The sequence below is a fragment of the Maniola jurtina genome, chromosome 23 (assembly GCF_905333055.1).
Source record: "Maniola jurtina chromosome 23, ilManJurt1.1, whole genome shotgun sequence".
NCBI lineage: Eukaryota > Metazoa > Arthropoda > Insecta > Lepidoptera > Nymphalidae > Maniola > Maniola jurtina.
In genome coordinates, this window is record NC_060051.1 from 7,819,567 (window position 1) to 7,841,943 (window position 22,377).

Below are 22,377 nucleotides of genomic sequence, written 5' to 3' on the forward strand. Positions count from 1 at the left end.
AAACAGAAAAAAACAATTGTGTGCAAAGGCGGCCTTATTGCTTGGAGCAATCTCTACCAGGCAACCTTTGCTGAAAGGAGAAGTTCTAGGAAGGAGGTTGGATAGTACCAAGTCGCAAGGATTTTTTTACAAAGATTTATATATATACTAATAAACATAAAAAAGTAATTATATATATATAATATATAAATATATATGTATATGCTATATATGACAATATAGTTACTTGCATATAATATAAAAGGGATACATATAATATAAAAAATAATAATATAATAAATAAAAACAATATTTAAACTATTATGGCATAGATAAGTAGAATTCTTTCAAACGATTTTTAAAAATGGGCAGGGATTTCGAACTTCGAATATTCTTGGGGAGGTCATTCCACAGTTGTACTGCATGTACCGTAAAGGACCTCCCGTAGAATTTTGTGTAATTTCTTGGGGTTTGGAGCTAATATATATAAGATTAGTATTTATTGGCACAAATAATACACAAAAGCGATCACCCCCATAGAATCCATGTCATCATAGAAGTCATAGAACTATCCCACCATAAATTTCAATCGCAGCTCTACCAGTAAATCATCTCGAACAATCAAATGACACGCCGTACCATGCTCCTGTGATTATTAGAACACGAGTACTGACGTTAGTTAAGCATTAAGGGTGTCCATACACCAACGACTAAGACAAAACAATTGTATCAAATAAGGTCAATATCAAGTCGCTAATGGCTGTGCCGCGAGAGCGCACCAACTTGCTCAGAAAGGCGTGAAATCAAGATTCAAGATTTTTTATTTGCAACATTTTTTACAATGAGATGTTATTAAGTACATATTGTCCAGTAGAAAGGTTTCACCTTACATAAGGCATGCAAAATTTGTACAAAGTCATTCATATTAAAGCATGTTAAGCAATGTTGACCCAAGTCGGTAACTAGATGGGTGACCAACTTGAGAGGTCCGAAATTTCCTCCGTGCCTCGGAGAGTACGTTTAGCCGTCGGTCCCGGTTATTATCGCTAACATCTGATAATACCTGTAAATTAACCTAAGAGTTGAAATCTCGTTCTCTTAGCCGAGTTGTATGCGGAATGAACTGGGAACCCACCGCATTATTATCCCAACAGAACTCTTACCATTAAAGGATCAATGGAAAGGGGTTACGACCCTCAGTGATGAAGAATACTACTATAGAGCGATGGATTGTACTATAAAACCGACTGTCGCACGTCTATAGTGGTCCTGTGGGTGCGTCAAATCGTCGCGATAACACAATATGGGAGTAGCTACATGCCATGGGGGACATTACATAATGCCGTCTTAATAAACTTGTACCAGTTACTACATTAATCTTGTACGTGCCACGGGTTAGCTTGTGTTTTGGTAATAATTGCTTAGTTAAGGTTTAACAGGGCTCTCTCCGTCACTCGTTTCATACAATCGTAGTTCCAATTTCATTTGAATATTAAGCAACCAAAGTCCATGAAATTTTGCAGACATATTTTAGAAACTAATATCTATGTCTGTGGTTTTCCAGATTTCTGTTAAAATATTCGGTTTCAAAGTTACGCGGTCTTAAAAATTTTCATACAAATCTTTGAGCCCCTGTAATTTTAAAACTACATATTTTTTAACCCCCGACCCAAAAAGAGGGGTGTTATAAGTTTGACGTGGGTATCTGTGTATCTGTGTGTCTGTGTATCTGTGTATCTGTGTATCTGTCTGTGGCATCGTAGCGCCTAAACGAATGAACCGATTTTAATTTACTTTTTTTTGTTTGAAAGGTGGCATGATCGAGAGTGTTCTTAGCTATAATCTAAAAAAATTGGTTCAGCCGTTTAAGAGTTATCAGCTCTTTTCTAGTTTTCTTGTAGAAAAGAAGGTTAGATGACCGTTAGGTTCATAATATTATGTCAATAGACAAATGTCAAGCTGTCAAGATGGACGTTGCCTAAATACATAATTATTTATTTGAAAATGATGTTTTGGAAAACTCAAATACTTTGGATCGTCGGGGGTGTTATAAATTTTTAATTTACACTTGTAGAAAAATTAAAACACCACAGACACAGATATTAGTTTCTAGAATATGTCTGCAAAATTTCATGGACTTTGGTTGCTTAATATTCAAATGAAATTGGGACTACGATTGTATGGAGTAAGTGACGGATTGTCGTCATCCGTAAGCTTCTCTTGCAGTAAAAATAAAAAAGAACATCATGTAACATTAAAAATAATAGGAATAAAATGACAAGCCCAAACTATTATAACCATATAAAGTATCCTATTAGAAATATAATATCTGTATTTATAACTATATCGTATCTTATCCAAAAGCTCCAACACAATCATTAAATATGTCAGAGTGGTCTAATAAAACAAATAGGGCGTTAATCAACATTGTTGTCGAGACAATAAAGTGTTAATTATATCGTAACTGGTCGTAAACTCCTATGATTGTTTTCGTGATTCCAATTCTCGGATGGTAATAAAAAGACCTGTATACGGTTCCATTCGGTTTTTAGGGTTCCGTACCTCAAAAACCCTTATAGGATCACTTTGTTGTCTGTCTGTCTGTATGTCTGTCCGTCGTGTCTGTCAAGAAACCTATAGGATACTCCCCGTTGACCTAGAATCATGAAATTTGGCAGGTAGGTAGGTCTTATAGCACAAGTACAGGAATAAATCTGAACATTGTGGTTACATCATTTAAAAAAAAATGTGTTTCAATTTTCAAAGTAAGATAACTATATACTAAGTGGGGTAGCATATGAAAGGACTTTACCTGTACATTCTTAAACAGATTTTTATATATTTTTATGTATAATAGTTTTTGAGTTATAGTGGAAAATGTTGGAAAAAATACCCGAGTACGGAGCCCTCAGTGCGCGAGTCTGACTCGCACTTGGCCGGTTTTTATAATTTTATTTTATTTATTAATTGGGAATTTAACCGACTATTAAAAAAGACGATTTTCATTTGCTTCATGCGTTTTTTACTAACTTCGAGCTCAATATTATATAGACCTATTTCCTTAAAATCCGGAAAATCAGAGTTCCCACTAGCTTTTTAAAATCCTCGTGAACGAAGTTGTGGGCATCTTTTAGTCCATACTTATATTATTAATGCGAAAGTGTGTCTGTCTGTCTGTCTGCTAGCTTTTCATGGCCCAACAATTTAACCGATTTTGATGGGCACAGAGTTAGCTTATATCCTGGGGCAGAAATAGACTACTTTTTTTCCCGAAAAATCAAAGAGTTCCCACGGGATTCTCAAAAGCCCGTTCGTTGGGCACAGAGATAGCTTGCGTCCTGGTAAACATAGGCAACTTTTTACCCTGGAACATCAAAGAGTTCCCACGGGATTATTAAAAAGCCTAAATCCACGTGGACGAAGTTGTGGGCATCTTCAAATAAATAGTAGGGAAGTCCGGGAGAGTTGAACCGCTTTTTGCTTAAAGTGTCGTATTTTCTTGTAAATGAGGTTTAGTGATTCAATTATAATTATAAACAGTAGCTTATTTATTTAGGATTACTTATGCATAATTACATTTTCGATATTATAATACTGAAATATTTTATATATATTTGAATGAAAAATGGGATTTGGGTCAACTCTCCCCAACCAGAGGGACACTTGAACCGGAGTCTGGGGAGAGTTGAACATCGCATTTTAAAGGGGAAAATAAAAACATTTTGTCGCTTAAATTACAGATATATTAAATAAAACATCACAAAATGAAATTAAATTATAAATAAACAATGACATAGCTATTTCTTTTCTTATGAAGAAAAAACCGGCCAAGTGTGAGTCAGACTCGCGCACTCGGTTATTTTTTCCAACATTTTGCACGATAAATCAAAAACTATTATACATAAAAATAAATAAAAATCTGTTTTAGGATGTGCAGGTAAAGCCCTTTCATATGATACCCCACTTGGCATAGTTATCTTATTTTGAAAATTGAAAGACATTTTAATTTTTTTTTAATGATGTAACCACAAATTCGCGGTTTTCAGATTTATTCCTGTACTTTTGCTAGAAGACCTACATATAAGGGTTCCGTTTTTCCTTTTGAGGTACAGAACCCTAAAAAAAAGAAAATTTCAACATATTCTTCAAAATTCCACAATCAACATAGTAGTTAATTATTTATTAAACATTTTGCCAACAAAGTTAAATGTATAACGTTTCTTTAATCAAATTTGTTGGTCTTTCTTAACCTTTTTATCAATATCTTGTGTAACTCCTACGCATATCTCATGGACATAATATCTTCGGCATAAACCACATAGACGCATGGTCATAATTTCTTCTGATTGGCAAACAAAACAATACCAACGATCATTCACGTCAGGAATTCTGCAAAATCACTATTACTGGAACTATCAGCGTAAGCAACATTTTCACATACGTCTTCACACTCGGTTTCACTATCATCATTAACATTTTTATTTTTTTTAGCCTTTTCCAGTTTTCTTTCTCTGGGCTTTTTGTTTTGAACCTTGTTTAGTTTTCAAAGTTTTCTTTCTAAATTTATAAATTTATAAAATAAAACTTCAAATTTCCGCATACAAACACTGTAGAGGGAGACATGAACCACTGGTCATATCTCCCGCACCCGCCATGGTTCAACTCTCCCGCGTATACTACTTTGACGTTAAATTTTATTCACAGAAAAAACAATCAATCTTAGCGAAAAAATACTTAGCACATGTCAAACTACAATAATCAGACAGTACAATAGTAATAACACACAATACGTAACTCTATAAACACGGCCGCAATCTCAAAAATACATAAATTAATAAAATTTACTCCGCCGTAACAAAAACACCTTTCCGAACCTGATAGCCAAACAAACCGGCCATTGTAAAAAATGGCGGCGTGCTGGTTATTGGCGTCCCACGCTTTACCAATGATCGTCTTGACGTGTCATTAGCGCGAAATTTAAGTTGAATTTTAAAAGGTGGTTCAACTCTCCAACCTGAGCAAGTCTCCCGGACTTCCCCTAAATACTGAAACCAGGCTTTAAATTAGTAATCTTTGAAAGAAAGTTTACATGATGTGTGCGGAATTCTAATTCAAAACTCAACACGTATAATTTATTTCTCGCCCCCTTTTGTGAATGTGATAAAAGTCACCGGCAACCCTCTAATGCGATGTAAAAATGAGATATCCCTAATCATATCATGAAAATGGCGAATTAAAGCAACGGGAAAGTAATATATTATCAAATGCCTGAAACCACGAGTGACTATAGTGGGGGTAAAAGGCTCAGTGTAAAACACTGAGCCTTTTACCTGTTGTCTGAATCTATCCATACTTTATCGAAACCCATGAAAGATTTTATGGTAAAATAAGTAGGTGGTTAAGCATAGGTTTTAAGAAGTACTTACCTAACCTTCAATTACTATATTTCTTCAAACTAAAATTACTTAGTAGATTCTATTATCATAGTGAAAGTTCAAAGTCTTATTGAAGTGGTAAACCGATATAAATTGAAGACACAGAAATTATAAAAGTTTAAGTAAGTAGATACTAACTATGTATTGATTGCGATATTTTAGCATGAGTTTAATAAAATTATGCAATACAGTAATTGTATTGTTATTATTTCGCTGATAAACATAATAAAGGCTAAACATGTTGTAAATTTAGTAATTGGAATTTCAAAAACGTTGGCGAATCATTAAGGGGAATCAAATTAAAAACCGTCAGGAAAGAATATAATCGAATTGCGTCCAAAAACTCGCCGGCGCGAAACTCAATTGTCGCAATATAATAATGAAATTAGGCGTCAAACACGTTTGCAGCGCAAAATGGCGTCACAGCGCGACTTTTAACTCGGTTATGAGTGTTTAGCATAATCGTGGAGGACTGACGTGACGACTGGTGATTGTGCAAATTGTATCTAATTCCCTTTCTTGTCATGATATTCTCGGCCTAAGTCACTCGCAATTATGTAGGGCCAAAATAGCTGATTCAAGTAGGTGCTTTTGAATCGTCAAACGCATCTGCCACTGGTTTGGAATGCGTTCATTGCCGAGAACGAAGAGAGTCAGTAAGAAACTCGGCGGAAGCTCCGAAAAACGTGAAATTGTGGTTACATCATTAAAAAAAAAATGTGTTTAAATTTTCAAAGTATGAGATAATTACTATAACAAGTGGGGTATCATATGAAAGGGCTTTACCTGTACATTCTAAAACAGATTTTTATTTATTTTTAAGCATAATAGTTTTTGATTTATCGTGCAAAATGTCGGAAAATTACCCGAATATGGAACCCTCAGTGCGCGAGTCTGACTCGCACTTGGCCGGTTTTGTTACAAATAACATACTGTCGAAAAATTCTTCAAGCTGTATAAGTTACAGAAAAAGGCGATTAGCTACAAGTGTAAATAAAAAATTTAAAACACCCCCGACAAGTGAAGGTTACAGTAATAACTAGAAAAGAGCTGATAACTATCAAACGGCTGAACCGATTTTCTTGGATTATAGCTAAGAACACTCTTGATCAAGCCACCTTTCAAACAAAAAAACTAAATTAAAATCGGTCATTAGTTTAGGCGCTACGGTGCCACAGACAGATACACAGATACACACGTCAAACTTATAACACCCCTCTTTTTGGGTCGGGGGTTAAAAACAGTCAAGGTTAGACACATACATAGCGCGTTGCTGGAGTATAAGCAGCGAGTGTGGAGAGTCCCTGAGTCGCAAAGCTTGTATAATTGGAGCACGGCACACTTATCTAAGTTGACGACTTGACAGAACTTTTTTTTTTTTCTTCTCTGGTCTGGCTTTACACTGATTAGCCAATGTCAAGTGTGTAGTTATTTACAAGTTAGGAAAACTATATGTATAAGTATGGACTTCGTCTGTGCTGGCGCCCGCCGACATGCACGCGGCGCCCCTTTAGAGCGCTTCTCAGTCAGTTCCTCGGTCAGTTCCACTACCAATAAACACCAGCGGGACACAAAAACCGGCCACTTCTAACAAAAAAACACTCCAAAAAGTCACAACACGCGCGCCAACAAACGCCACCACAGACAAAGTCCTTGACAGAACTTGTCCGGAGCGCTTTGTGAGATTTAAGAGGAGTTTATTCGTTGCGCGCTCCATATAAAAGTAGTTTGGCTCTCATTTGAGTATTAGGTAACCAATTAAACTAAATGAAATCTGTACACAACTTCTAGGTTACTCAACCGAGTTTATGTTTACACCTTATTTGTATTAAAACTTGTATACAATTTTTGTAAACAATTTAATAAACAAAAAAAATAAAAAAGGTACTTCCAGAGCAGATTTCCCAGGTAAACCAACTAACTGCCCAACTCTGGGTTTAGGTTTCAAAAAATCCCGTGGAAACCATTTGATTTTACGGGATAGAGGTAGTCTATATTTGCGTCCGGGCTGCAAGCTATCTCTGTACCAAATGGTTTGATTTTCCAGGGCAAAAAGTAGCTTATGCCTGTCCCGGGGACCTAAGCTATTTCCGTCAAAATCAATCGAACGGATGGGCTAATAGACAGACAAACAGACACTTTCTCGTTTCCTGATATTATGGATTACTAGCCGATGCCCGCGACTTCGCCCGCGTGGATTTAGGTTTTTTGAAATCCCGTGGGAACTCTTTGATTTTCCGGGATAAAAGTAGCCTATGTGCTAATCCAGGATATTGTCTATCTCCATTCCAAATTTCAGCCAAATCCGTCCAGTAGTTTTTGCGTGAAGGAGTAACAAACATACACACACACACACACACACACACACACACACACACACACACAAACACACACATACAAACTTTTCGCCTTTATAATATTAGTGTGATGTTGTGTTCATTACGTGTCGCATATGAAAGCAAGGCGAATATTCATCGCAAGCTTTAAGCAAATGTACACGGTGGTGGTTGGTGGCGGTAATGCAATGTAAATCAAGATGTCACAGAGATATACTCAGAGACATTCCTTCCGCGGGCGCTCAGTACTTACACTTAGTACGAGTTGACATATCTCGACAACGTTGATAGAGTTTGAGTATCGAAAGACTCAAACGTTGGAGTACAATGGGCTTAAAAAGTGGTGACGGATCCTGGTTAAGACGTCCTATTCGAGATAATGATAATGATGAGGAATGGAAATAATTTGGCTAAAGAACAAGACTTAAAATAATAAAAATTTCAAGACGGTCGGTGTTAAGTTTATCTTAACTAGAACTCTACATATCTACCCATAACGTATCGCATATGAAGGTAGGTGCTTGGTACTTACACTTAAAATGAGTTTACATATCGCGACAGCGTTGATAGAGTTCGAGTATCGAAAGTAAGATGGAGTTCAATGGACCTAAAAATGTGGTGATCGATTCTGGTTAAGATGTCGGCCTCCTGTTCGAGAGATCCGGAATTCAATCGAATCAAATCTAAATAATTATGTAAACAAACTCAAATTTGCAATAAAGATAATTGTTTAGAAAATCTTGGATGTTTTGACTTATAAAAGTGGAATGCTCATGAAATCATGTCAAGATACTAGCCAAAGACAGTAAGTTATGAAAAATACTAGTGCAGCGCTATATTACATGGTTGAATAAGGTAATACAATCGTTAAATAACATGGTTTTAAGATTCTATGGGTATCAATTTGTCAGTACATCAACTGCAAATACCCCAAGTCAAAGTCAAAGTCAATGCCATTAATTCTAAATAGGTATATCATACACTTTTTGATTAGCAATTGTTGAATGTGTAATGCCTAATTGATGTAATTCATGGTGATAATTATTATTAATTACGTGAATTAGTATAATAAAAATTGGTAGGGCTAATAAAGGACTTTGAAATAACGATTGTAAGTTGTATTTTTACTCTGACGTTACAGTTTCGATACTCGAAATCTATGAGGTGTACCAACTTGTACTAAGGGCACTGAATGTTAATACGGACTGTTTAGTGACTGCTGAATTATTATAGGAATAAACAACCCCCCCAACACGGTTAACTCTTCTAGAATTATCTTCTGGAATGGCTGTGTAAATGTAATAATCCAACTAACGCGTGGCCGTTGCATTAGCCCTATTGGGGTTGGGGAGTGGTATATTTTTAGCTTGAAGTTATGTACAAGCACTGGCACTCATTTAATTTTTTTTACTCTGCGCGATCTCACCTGATGGTAAGTGATGATGCAGTCTAAAATGGAAGCGGGCTAACTTGGAATGTGTATGGCAGTTTCAGTAAGCTAAACCCATACCCCTGATCGGTTTCGCACCTGAATGCTAAATCACTTGATGACACGAGTTTCCTGATAGGGTGGTAGCTAGCCACGGCCGAAGCCTCCCTCCAGATCAGACCACTTCCAGGTTAGCCCGCTTCTATCTTAGACTGAATCATCTTTTACCACCAGGTAAGATTACAGTCAAGGGCTAACTTGTATATCTGAATAAAACTTAACAAGTGTAAATTAAAAATTTATAACACCGCCGACAAGTGAAGGATACAGTAACTAGAAAAGAGCTGATAACTTTCAAACAGCTAAACCGATTTTCTTGGATTATAGCTAAGAACACTCTCGATCAAGCCACCTTTCAAACAAAAATAACTCAATTAAAATCGGTTCATTAGTTTAGGCGCTACGGTGCCACAGACAGATACACAGACACACAGAAACACAGATACACACGTCAAACTTATAACACCCCTCTTTTTGGGTCGGGGGTTAAAAAAAAAACAATATCAAATGAGCTTAGTGACTATCATTCATCGTTGAACACTGAGTTCGATGAGTTACCGAATCAGCATGCTGATGTCACGATACAGCCTACAGCTGATATCATGATCATTACGTTTCACGCTATAGTCTAGACTCTAGAATATAGATTCTAGACCCATCTTAATATCTAGATTTTATGATCCGACAAATAGCTCGGTCTGCCTTTAAACGGTTCTAGAATCCAGCCCAGATAATAAAACGCGTTTCATTGCTATATTAAGGTAAAAGCTGTTTACGGTTATAGGTTACCCGTGGTAGGCGCAATCGTTTGTGTAATGGTTTCTTAATAAGCCTTTTTATAGTTCCGTAAAAAGGAAAAACCGGCCAAGTGCGAGTCAGACTCGTGCACCGAGAGTTCTGTACTCGGGTATTTTTTTCGACATTTTGCACGATAAATCAAAAACAATGCATATAATGCATGCGTTGAGCTATGTCGGTTACTCTGGTAGGTACTCCTACGGATCTCCTTACTTCTGATTTGATCACGACCTAGATAAGTTTATCATAGACTAGCTGTGCCCGCGACTTCGTTCGCGTGGAATAGTGACTTTTCGCGCTTTATATAGCCACGGACGCTCAGGCGCGAGGCGCCGTGATTCTTTAAATTGACATAACTTTTTTATTTATGAACCGATTGACATGAAATAAACACTAAATCCTAAGTGAAGCTTACTACAATATATTAGTGAAAACCGTATCTAAATCGAATAAGCCGTTTCTGAGATTAGCGTGCACAAACACACAGACAAACAGACAAACAGACAAAAAAAAAATTAATTACAATTTCGGGTTCGGCATCGATATAATAACAACCCCTGCTACTTTTTTTTTATATATTTCCATTGTACAGACACCACTTTTCTACAATTTTATTATATGTATATAGATATGTAGATGTATGTAGTGTATCTACGTTTAGCTTGGAATGTCAAACATAGTTGAGTTACTCTGAGCCTGAGCTTTGCTTTGCTCAGATTTCAGACACTGTTAAAACGAGACGGGGCGTTATATCGCTCTATAGATCTCAGCCTAAAGGCCGATTCTCACCGATTGCGTACGCAGCACGTACACGTGACACGTGCGTTGTGACGCGCGTGAACCCGTAGACATAACTGCACGCATTACGTCTACGTGAACGTTTACGCCACGCAAGCGGTATGCCATGTTTCATACAGTTCCATACATTACAACGCAATGGTACGCGCTACGTCTACGCTTACGCAACGCTTACGCAGCCTGTGTGAACGAGCTCTTATTGAGTGAAGCGATTACTTAATTCGAAACCTATGAAAACTTGATTAATATCCGAAATGGATACTCAATTAATACTTACTCTAATTAATTACCCAATATTCATTATATACATAGGTACCTACCCACGCATTGTACCTACCTATTAATTGATTATTATTAACGGTTTTCAAATAATTAAGCAATTCGATAACTAAGGAGTCGTTTGATTGCTTAGAAGATATATTTTTTTGCTGATTGAGTATGAAAATGGTAGGTAGTATGTGGTAGTATTTAGTTAGAATGTACAGTATTAAAAATTTAATAATTAACTTAGTAAAACACAAGGACCGGGGGAGACGAAAAGGCTAAATGTGGATACCCAAAGTCCCCATCCAGTTACCGATAGGGGTCAACGTTGCTGAACCAGCGTGGTCATTAACTAAAATAAAGATTAAAAAAAAACTGATATGCGTTGTAACAACTAGGCCACGTTCGTCACGTTCAACTTTGACGTCAACAATTTCTGACTTTCCTTTCTCTTCATAGGTAAAAGAATGTATTTAAATAACCGTTACTATACTTAATTTACCAATTCTATCATAAGCATCGGTGGTTCAGTGGTAGAATGCTCGCCTGCCACGCGGGCGGCCCGGGTTCGATTCCCGGCCGATGCAAGCCCTTTTTACTTCAAATTTATATTTTTTTGCGTATTTAATTAACTGTTACTGTATATAATTTACCATTTCTATCATAAGCATCGGTGGTTCAGTGGTAGAATGCTCGCCTGCCACGCGGGCGGCCCGGGTTCGATTCCCGGCCGATGCAAGCCCTTTTTACTTCAAATTTATATTTTTTAGCGTACTTAATTAACTGTTACTGTATATAATTTACCATTTCTATCATAAGCATCGGTGGTTCAGTGGTAGAATGCTCGCCTGCCACGCGGGCGGCCCGGGTTCGATTCCCGGCCGATGCAAGCCCTTTTTACTTCAAATTTATATTTTTAGCGTATTTAATTAACTGTTACTGTATATAATTTACCATTTCTATCATAAGCATCGGTGGTTCAGTGGTAGAATGCTCGCCTGCCACGCGGGCGGCCCGGGTTCGATTCCCGGCCGAGTCAAGCCCTTTTTACTTCAAATTTATATTTTTTAGCGTATTTAATTAACTGTTACTGTATATAATTTACCATTTCTATCATAAGCATCGGTGGTTCAGTGGTAGAATGCTCGCCTGCCACGCGGGCGGCCCGGGTTCGGTTCCCGGCCGATGCAAACCCTTTTTTATTACAAATTTATATATTTTTAGCGTATTTAATTAACCGGCTATTGGTCTTACTGTACATAATTTACCAGTTCTATCACAAGCAATAAAATTGAATACAACAATAAAATTGTCGATTTACAAGAGAGCTGTGTTTCTTGCAAGCTCTTCTCAGTAGAAACTACATTCCGAAACAGTGGTAGAGTCACAGACGGACCATAATATGAGACGGAAGAGTTACTATTTTAGATTTTTTTAATTTGGTAAACAGTGGATCATTCAAATACAGTGTAGCATCTGGTTGAGAGTTGTGACCAAAAACAGGCAAAGTCAAACCAAAAATTAGTTGCACTAGCCGAAAAAAAGAGTTTGCATCGGCCGGGAATCGAACCCGGGCCGCCCGCGTGGCAGGCGAGCATTCTACCACTGAACCACCGATGCTTACACACATACATACAAATTATTGTAACATTTTACTAAATTAATACAAATAGAAAGTAAAGTCAGCAATATTTCACGTCATACCTATAACTGAGATGCTTGAAATGGAATTTTTCCATAGTTGAGTAAGTACCTACATTGTGTATGTTCGTGTGTGCTTAGGTATAAATTTTATTCCTTTTCAAATTCGAACAGGATTTCATTTTTAAAAAAAAATCTCATATGTTGTTAATTATTTTGCATGTCAAATGTAAAAACGTATTTTTATTAATTAACAAAGATTTATTTTCAAATCTATACTGATATTATAAATACGAAAGTGTATCTTTCTGTCTGTCTGTCTGCTAACTTTTCACAGCCCATCCGTGTAACTGATTTTGACGAAATTTGGTACAGAGATAGCCTGTATCCCGAAGAAGGGCTTAGTTTACTTTTTATTACCACGGGATTTTTAACCCCCAACCCAAAAAGAGGGGTGTTATAAGTTTGACGTGTGTATCTGTGTATCTGTCTGTGGCATCGTAGCTCCTAAGCTAATGAACCGATTTTAATTTAGTTTTTTTTTTTTGTTCGAAAGGTGGCTTGATCGAGAGTGTTCTTAGCTATAATCCAAGAAAATCGAAATTTGAAAATTATCAGCTCTTTTCTGGTTACTGTAACCTTCATTTGTCGGGGGTGTTATAAATTTTTAATTTACACGTGTTTTATTAATCCATTATATGACCAACATCGGAAAAGATAATATTTTGAATTGCCTGGCGACATTTCTATCGCTGCAGTGTTGTTGTGGCCGGTCTGAATAGACCCTTACCTTTTTACCTGCCCTCCTGTTATTACCCCGGGTATATAATTCACCAGACTTATAATTTGTACGCCGATACTCATATTAAGCCGTCATTTTACGCCTTTGAACACCAGATAATACATACAAATTGCGGCGATACAGATTTTATTCCTTTCCGAATTCCCACAGGATTACATTTTTAAATAAAATGCGTTGCTCTTACAAAATGCATTGTTGCAATCAAATGAAATGGTGTTTTTATTAAATTACTTAATTTCTCAAGTAATGAAGGTACATAGTTTGTAATAAGCAAGGAACCAAAAGCTTAATTTGCTATAATCCGCCAAACCAAAGAAATCGGTTTGGTGCAACATGCAGCATGCGACATGCACCGCCCGCCCTCCCACTGATAAACATGCAGGAAAAGCCAGCCACCAAGCAAGCCACACGCACCACCACCACGCAGCACCACACAAATCCCAACACCACTACTGTTACTAGTGTTACACTGTTGTTAGTGTACAACTGTACACTATAAACTAGGTATACTTTAATTACGTACTTACATACTTACTTACATTATTACATCACACTAATATTATAAAGGCGAAAGTTTGTATGTGTGTGTGTGTGTATGTGTGTGTGTGTGTATGTGTGTGTGTGTGTGTGTATGTGTGTGTGTGTATGTGTGTGTGTGTGTGTATGTGTGTGTGTGTGTGTGTGTGTGTGTGTGTGTGTATGTTTGTTACTCCTTCACGCAAAAACTACTAGACGGATTTGGCTGAAATTTGGAATGGAGATAGATAATATCCTGGATTAGCACATAGGCTACTTTTTATCGCGAAAAATCAAAGAGTTCCCACGGGATTTCGAAAAACCTAAATCCACGCGGGTGAAGTCGCGGGCATCAGCTAGTTCTTAGTAATTTTACATTGCTTTCATGGAGGTATATACTTATTTACCTAAGTTTATGAAAATGAGCATTACAGCGAATAATAATATTGCATTAACTGAGATGTAAATATACGGATGGATATCTGTAAAAAAATGCGTTATCATTGATATCATAGGAGCTTCGTACGAACAAGACGAGTGATGATCAAGTGTTCCTGCTAGGAACTACACATATTTGTATAGCTCCTATAATATAATAGCATATTTTTTTATAGCTTCTAGCAATATAACTCATTAAATGCGTTAAAGCGGATGGAATTTTCTTTTGTACAATTTACGGCTGTTTAATTACTAAAAGTTTCTCTATGGTAACATAGAGTAATGAAGAGAATATAACGAAGAATATATAAAGTAGTGAATGATTAAAATAATTTAACAATGAACTTCCAATCTGTACTATTTGTAAGCCAGTTGATATTATGTTTGTGTATAATAAAATAATCATTACAGAGGGAGCCGAGTATCATTGTAAAGGAGCCGAGTCTTTCTTACTCAACTTCATCTTGGTTGGCATACTGATAACAAAACACGGAGGATACTCAAATAGGAGAAAGCGCACCTGTGCGCGTCTAGACGAGTCGTGTATAGGCGCTTTTATGACAAATTAAATAAAGGCTAGTTTGATTTGTTATTAAGAAAGACGCTACGCCTCGCCTCCAATCCAGTTTGCGGTGTGCGTCGCGCCTAAGAAAATGAATCTAAAGAAACGCGGCAGCCCGCCCGCAAATACCCACCCGTATGTGCACATTTCATCTTAAACTCGGCGTATTTCGAGTAAAGTTGACTCAATTCGTATTCATAAAGTGGGAAGCCAGAAAACTAATATAAAACGTAAGCGGAGCTTATTACTTAAAACTTGTGAACATTTCAAACGGTAAATAAATTGCTCCATCTGTGTATGTTGGGTAACTCTTTGTGCCACTGCTTAGCTACCGTACAGTTCCGCAATGCAACATTGGAATTGCAATTTTATATCGCCAGAATTGGTAGCGCCTAAGAAATACGAATACGCTAGCTACGCTAAAAAGTTTGATTATTTTTAATTAAAAGCTGAGTAGTGCTTGATTAAAACTTTTATTAGAATAACCCTCGAAAAATCATAGAGAGTTGATAATTCTTTGCACCAAAAATCGTGCAATCGACTAAGCGGCAGGGCCGTGAAAAGGTAACAGACAGACAGAAAGATAAATAGACAGACACAGGCAGATCTAACCAAACAAACTCATTGAAATTTGTAGACACGCTCTAAAAAATTTTTTTTTATTTACCACCATCACACTAACACTTTAGTTAAGGAATGTGATTAATTCGAACATACAGATTTTCATTATTTCTTAAATTTATGTATATCTGTGGTTTTTCATTTAAACTTTCAAAGCTTTTTCGGGCTCAAAGATTTACAAACGTACAAATTTTCAAAAACAATGTCAAAATGATCATATTTTTATCAACAGTCACTCGCGGTGTAACTACGACCGTTTCTGAACTGTACGTTTGCTAAATTGTGCTACTTCACTGGGACACTTTGCAGTTATTCAAGGCGGTTGTCGAATGAAAGAGAATTCTTTAGCTTCTATTACATTTTTAAACCACTTAAAATCGACATAATGGCTTCTTTGGTAGTCTAGTAGATAAAATGTATAAATCTACGTATACCTATCTTCTAATATATAAGGTCTCGTCCTGACTGACTGACTGCTCTATCAACTCACAGGTAACAGCGAGGGTAAAAAGGGTATGTCAGAAACTTTTCTTTCTTTCTAATTTGGTGTAACGTGGGCGCTCACTACGAAAGAATTTTTGAAAATTCCATCCCTAAGGGGACTTAGCGGGATGTAAGTTAGTAAGAAAGGCCGCCATTTTTCAAGTTACACCCTTGGTTACACCATGTAAACTGTTATTTGGGCATTCGGTCAAAAGTGTTTCAGAATTTTTAGAAATTCTGCCACACTAATTTTTCACTCTAGTGAACCCGGGGCGGGTCAGCTATATAAAATAACCGTCAAGTGCGAGTTGGATTTACACACGAAGGATTCCGTACCATCGCTCGTCCAAGTTGTAACACTAGGTAATAGGTATATACCTACCTACCTTCCAATTTTATTTTTTGCATGGCGGCCATTTTGAAATTCAATATCTTGGTTTTTTATTACTTTTTGTTACAGCCGCAATAGAAATAAACGCTCTGTGAAAATTTCAACCCTTTACCTATAACGGTTCATGAGATACAGCTTGCTGATAAATAGACGGACGGACAGACGGACGGACAGACGAGCGGACAGACGGACGGACAGCACAGGTTTAGTAATAGGGTCCCGTTGGCGCCCTTCGGGTATGGAATCCTAAAAATAACAAAAATCTAAAAGACGAAATTTATTTCACAAACAATAAATAACCGCAAACACAATAAAAAGCCGGAACTGTCAAGCCGCCACCGTTTTATTTGACACATGTCAAAGTAACTGACACTTGACAGGTGTCTGCCGTCAAGTAGTTTCACGTGTCAAGATGACAAAGTGAAGTAGATAGCTCGCGTGTCTACAAAAACCAATAGTTTACAAGTTGTAATTGTTTCGATGGTAAGGGGAAAAATAGTTGAGTCACTGAACTTCTCTACAATCCATACTAATATTATAAATGCGAAAGTGTGTCTGTCTGTCTGTCTTTCTGTCTGTCTGTCTGCCTGTCTGTCTGCTACGTTTTCACGGGCCAACCACTGAACCGATTTTAATGAAATTTAGTACAGACTTGGGATACATCCCGGGGAAGGACATAGGCTACTTTTTATCCTGGAAAATTGAAGAGTTCCTACGGGATTCAAAAAAAAACGAACTCCACGCGGGTGAAGCCGCGGGCATCCTCTAGTAGTACATATTGAAACAAAGTCGCTTCCCGCCGTCTGTCCCTCTGTACGCTTCATCATGATCGACCCATTTCCGCCCCACTACTGAGTACGGGTCTCCTCTCAGAATGAGAAGGGTTAGGCCGTAGTCTGCCACGCAGGCCCAATGCGGATTGGCAGACTTCACATACCTTTGAGAACATGCAGAACTCTCAGGCATGCAGGTTTCCTCACGATATTTTCCTTCACCGTACTGCGTAGTTTAAAAGATTTAAAAGGTCTAAGCGTACAGACATACGCTTAGACCTTTTAAACTACGCAACGGATTTTATTGCGGTTTTTAACAATAGATAGAGTGATCCAAGAGGAAGGTTTAGACGTTATAATACGTATACCTTAATATTATTTTGCGTTAATTTATTGAATAATGACGAAAATTATTCAAGATCTCAAAAGAAATCAAGCTGATTGAGTGCTTCCATCGAAACTGTTGTCTTATTTTTGAAATCCGTGCAAAGCCGGGGCGGGTTGCTAGTATCTCATAATATTATCTGCTATCCATACTAATATTTATCATCGACATGATCAACCCATCGCCAGCCCACTACTGAGAACGGAACTCCTTTCAGAATAAAAAAGGTATACGGTCATTATTTTCCACCAAGCAGATCAAGAGTGGATTGGCAGACTTCACACACCTTTGAGAACATTACAGTACCGAAGTAGTAGTACATAGTTAGGTACCCAAAGCAGTTTTTGAACGACCTCTTAAGATACTAGATATTGATATTTGATAAAAATGAAGATATATCGCTTGGAACAAACCTACATAACAAAGCATTTTAAAAAGATAAAATGTTAACATTTATGAGTCACTTAACACTTAACATAGACATTCTTTGTCAATAAAATTTTAGTATAACTTAAGCATTATTTATTTTTAGATAATGTTTGACGTGCGTTATATTAACTTAGAGCACAGACTAAAGGAATAGTTAGACGGAGCAATTGCGAACATAACTGTTTATGTACGTACAGTCTAAGTGAAGACAATTCTGCGCATCTGCTGAAGACACCAGACAAGCATAAAATACCGTTTTAATCGTCTTAAATAGAACAGAACCATGAATTTATTCTTGTGTGCGAAAAACTGATAGATCTAATTTAGCAAAGATCATGAGATTTATTCACATAAATTATTAAATTTTTTGACGATCCGCTGTCGCAGTGATGAGCACTGAGATCTACGAGTGGGAGGTCCCGGGTTCGATTCCCGGCAGTAACAATTTACATACGGTATGCTTGTGAACGACTTTTAATAAATGGGTCAAACGCCCATAGATTTTCTGGCATTCTCTTTTCTTTAACTTTTGTCGATGGTACGTTTCGAGTTTCGACTTTCGGCCGTGTCTAGTTACCACTCAATCAATTAAGTGTTCCGTTATAATGCCGCGTAGTAACTAATCAGGAGTGGTAACTGGGAATTTGTCATTGAATAAAATCAAATCGATTCGTCGTTCTGTCTCCTCTGAAGCGCTAATTTGTAACAACACGCATGTTACGTGAATATGTCATTTCATGCATTTTGCATGGTTTCACAAAATGGCGTTTTGATAGGTCTATCTTTTTCTTTAGTCTATGACTAAAAGATAAAAATAAGCTCGTTCCGTCATTTCTAACTTCAATAAAAGATAGTGTACATATAGGTAGATATAAGTTTACTGAGTGACCATTTCTGAGTAATATAGATAAAAAAGTAAGTAAATCAACAAATTCCTTTGGATAATGGTTAAGCATTCGATATTAAAGTAGAGTTATCTTCACTTAGCTGATCCGCCCAGCTTAACTGGGGTGTAATTTAATATGAGCATATAACAGTGACTTGCACAGGGTTTGAAGTCAGGGTAGGCATAAATTAGACAGGCACATATTTTGGCATACTAATCCATACTATTACTATATTTACTATATAATATTATAAATGCGAAAGTGTGTCTGTCTGTCTGTCTGTCTATCTGTCTGTCTGTCTGCTACCTTTTCACGGCCCAACAGTTTGACCGATTCTGACGAAATTTGGTACAGGGTTAACTTATACTCGGGGACGGACATAGGCTACTTTTTATCCCGGAAGATCAAAGAGTTCCCACGGGATTCCTAAAACCCTTCCGCTTAACCGATTTGCATGAAAGGTACCGAGGTAGCTTGCGTTCTTTTAATTGACAAAGGCATTTTATCCCGGAAAATCAAACAGTTCCTACGGGATCTTTAAAAACCTAAATCCACGCGGACGAAGTCGCGGGCATCCTCTTGTTTATCATAATCATCCATCATCATACATATAATAAAATTGTAGAAAAGTGGTGTCTGTACAATGGAAATATATAAAAAAAGTAGCAGGGGTTGTTATTTTATCGATGCTGAACCCGAAATTGTAATTAATTTTTTTTTGTCTGTGTGTTTGTGCACGCTAATATCAGAAACGGCTTATTCGATTTAGATACGGTTTTCATTAATATATTGTAGTAAGCTTCACTTAACATTTAGTGTTTATTTCATGTCAATCGGTACATAAATAAAAAAGTTATGTCAATTTAAAGAATCACGGCGAACATTTTTAACGTACAGAGTACGTACTACACGCCTCGCGCCTGAGCGTCCGTGGCTATATAAAGCGCGCTGAGAGCTATTCCACGCGAACGAAGTCGCGGGCAGAGCTAGTCAGAAATAAGGAGATCCGTAGGAGACCCAGAGTAACCGACATAGATCATCGGGTTGCGAGGCGATAATTCGAAATACCCATACACGCTGGGATCCCAAGGTCGACCTCGCACCATTGGAAGACCCCCCAAGGTGAATAGGCCGAGTCATTGGGAGCCGCTGGATTCAGGCAGCGTAAAACCGTGGAAGTCTTAACAAGAGACCTATGCACAGCTGTGGGCGTCTATCGGTTGATAATAATAATGATGATGATGATCACACTTCACACTAATATTATAAAGGAGAAAGTTTGTATGTGTGTGTGTGTGTGTATGTTTGTTACTCCTTCACGCAAAAACCACTGGACGGATTTGGCTGAAATTCGGAATAGAGATAGATAATACCCTGGATTAGCACATAGGCTACTTTTATCCCGGAAAATCAAAGAGTTCCCACGGGAATTTTAAAAAACCTATATGCACGCGAACGAAGTCGCGGGCATCGGCTAGTGATGAATAATAAATGGTTACTAGACACTGTCGAGCTCAGTTTCCACACAGAGACAAGGTATCACTTCAAAACAAACGTTACACAAACCGAGCCATGCTACTGACACTAAAACCGACACAAAAAAACATTACCAAGTTTCAACCGAAAATATTCCCACAAATAAACATCAGCTGGCCGAGATAGTGTTGTCAAACGACGTAGTTTTCGGGATATCCTTATTTTTTTCCGGGATGACTTTGTCAATGTAAAAAAAATGTTAGAATCAAATCACAAAGGCTACTGATGGAATCATAAATAAAACAAGTGTAAATTAAAAATTTATAACACCCCCGACAAGTGAAGGTTACAGCAACTAGAAAAAAGCTGATAACTTTCAAACGGCTGAACAGATTTTCTTAGATGATAGCTAAGAACACTCTCGATCAAGCCACCTTTCAAACAAAAAAAACTAAATTAAAATTGGTTCATTCGTTTAGGCGCTACGATGCCACAGACAGATACACAGATACACACGTCAAAGTTATAACACCTCTCTTTTTGGGTCGGGGGTTAAAAAGAAGATTAACACTTATGAGATTTTAGATAAACAATGATAATGACATTTACTACGTAATACTCGTGTATAATAATTTGTGTGCATTTGTATGAATATTTTTAAATCAAACGAAACGAAAATGGATGGCTAAACTTTTTAAACTATTTGTGCAATCAAATTATTGTTAGACAATATTAAGATTCTAATTAATTGATCGTAATAATTGAGGAGCCGACAAACAAAACGGTACGATTACACTTCTGATCAATTTTTTTTTCAATCCGGACGTTTTTGACCCACTGAACATAAATCTGAACTCATTTCCCAGTGTCACGGCCTAAAACTGTACTTAAATTGAGTCCAAAGTTCGTAATTTTGATCAGAATGCTGTAATTACGATGAAGCTTCAAAAGCTTTAAATCAGTTTTTTGCTCCTCCAGTAAAATTTTACTTTGTACAATCACACCGTTTTTTGCCATCTTCAATTAATATAACTTAGATAAGTTTTTTTTTTAAATATTAGCCATGCTAATCCTGACTAATACTCCTCTTTCCCCTCAAACTAAGCGTAAAGCTTGTGCCAGGAGTGGGCACGACAATAGTGCAACGGGTGGGGTTTGAACCGCCGACCTTTCGGAATCCAGTCCGCTCCTCAACCGTTGAGCTATCGAGGCTCTAGATTTTACCTTTTACTCATGTATTTTAATGTCATCCCGCACTTCATATCACATCACTAGTAACAGTTAACATAACGTTATATTTAGAAGCCCCTGCGCTTCCCAAATCAGATATTTTAATGGACGAAATACATTATTTAGCGACACGAGAGACGTGTCAAAAATACGATTAAAAATGTAAAATACACATCTCCCAGTGAAGATTAACTTCCCGTCTTGTTGCCTAATGGCTTATTTAACGAGCCTTCTCATTTTCTGCTTATATATCTTAATTCTTAAAGAAAACATCACACTAATATTATAAAGGAGAAAGTTTGTATGTGTGTGTGTGTGTGAGTGTGTATGTTTGTTACTCCTTCACGCAAAAACTACTGGACGGATTGGGCTGAAATTTAGAATGGAGATAGATTATACCCTGGATTAGCACATAGGCTACTTTTTATCCCGGAAAATCAAAGAGTTCCCACGGGAATTTTAAAAAAGCTACATCCACGCGAACGAAGTCGCGGGTTTCAGCTAGTAAGTAATAGAGCTGTGATGGTTTAGCTTATATTTTTAATTTTGTGTGGCAGTCTACCCTACTATGGAAAGTCTATGCTTTTAGTAGACTTGTTAACTGTGTACTAAATTATAATGTTAATTTTGTTCCCTTGTTATTT

The 22,377-nt window shown here is 37.2% G+C and overlaps 1 protein-coding gene and 6 non-coding genes across 7 annotated transcripts in view; 5 read left to right on the plus strand and 2 right to left on the minus strand.

The window, feature by feature from the left end:
- LOC123877398 overlaps window positions 1–22,377 on the minus strand; it is a 757,955-nt gene that overhangs the window by 715,420 nt on the left and 20,158 nt on the right. The window lies entirely within an intron of this gene.
- On the plus strand, window positions 11,616–11,686 carry Trnag-gcc. Its single transcript has one exon. It is a non-coding gene; the product is annotated as a tRNA-Gly (tRNA).
- Window positions 11,767–11,837, plus strand: Trnag-gcc. Its single transcript has one exon. It is a non-coding gene; the product is annotated as a tRNA-Gly (tRNA).
- Trnag-gcc lies at window positions 11,918–11,988 on the plus strand. Its single transcript has one exon. It is a non-coding gene; the product is annotated as a tRNA-Gly (tRNA).
- On the plus strand, window positions 12,067–12,138 carry Trnag-gcc. Its single transcript has one exon. It is a non-coding gene; the product is annotated as a tRNA-Gly (tRNA).
- Trnag-gcc lies at window positions 12,219–12,289 on the plus strand. The gene has a single exon. It is a non-coding gene; the product is annotated as a tRNA-Gly (tRNA).
- Trnag-gcc lies at window positions 12,649–12,719 on the minus strand. Its single transcript has one exon. It is a non-coding gene; the product is annotated as a tRNA-Gly (tRNA).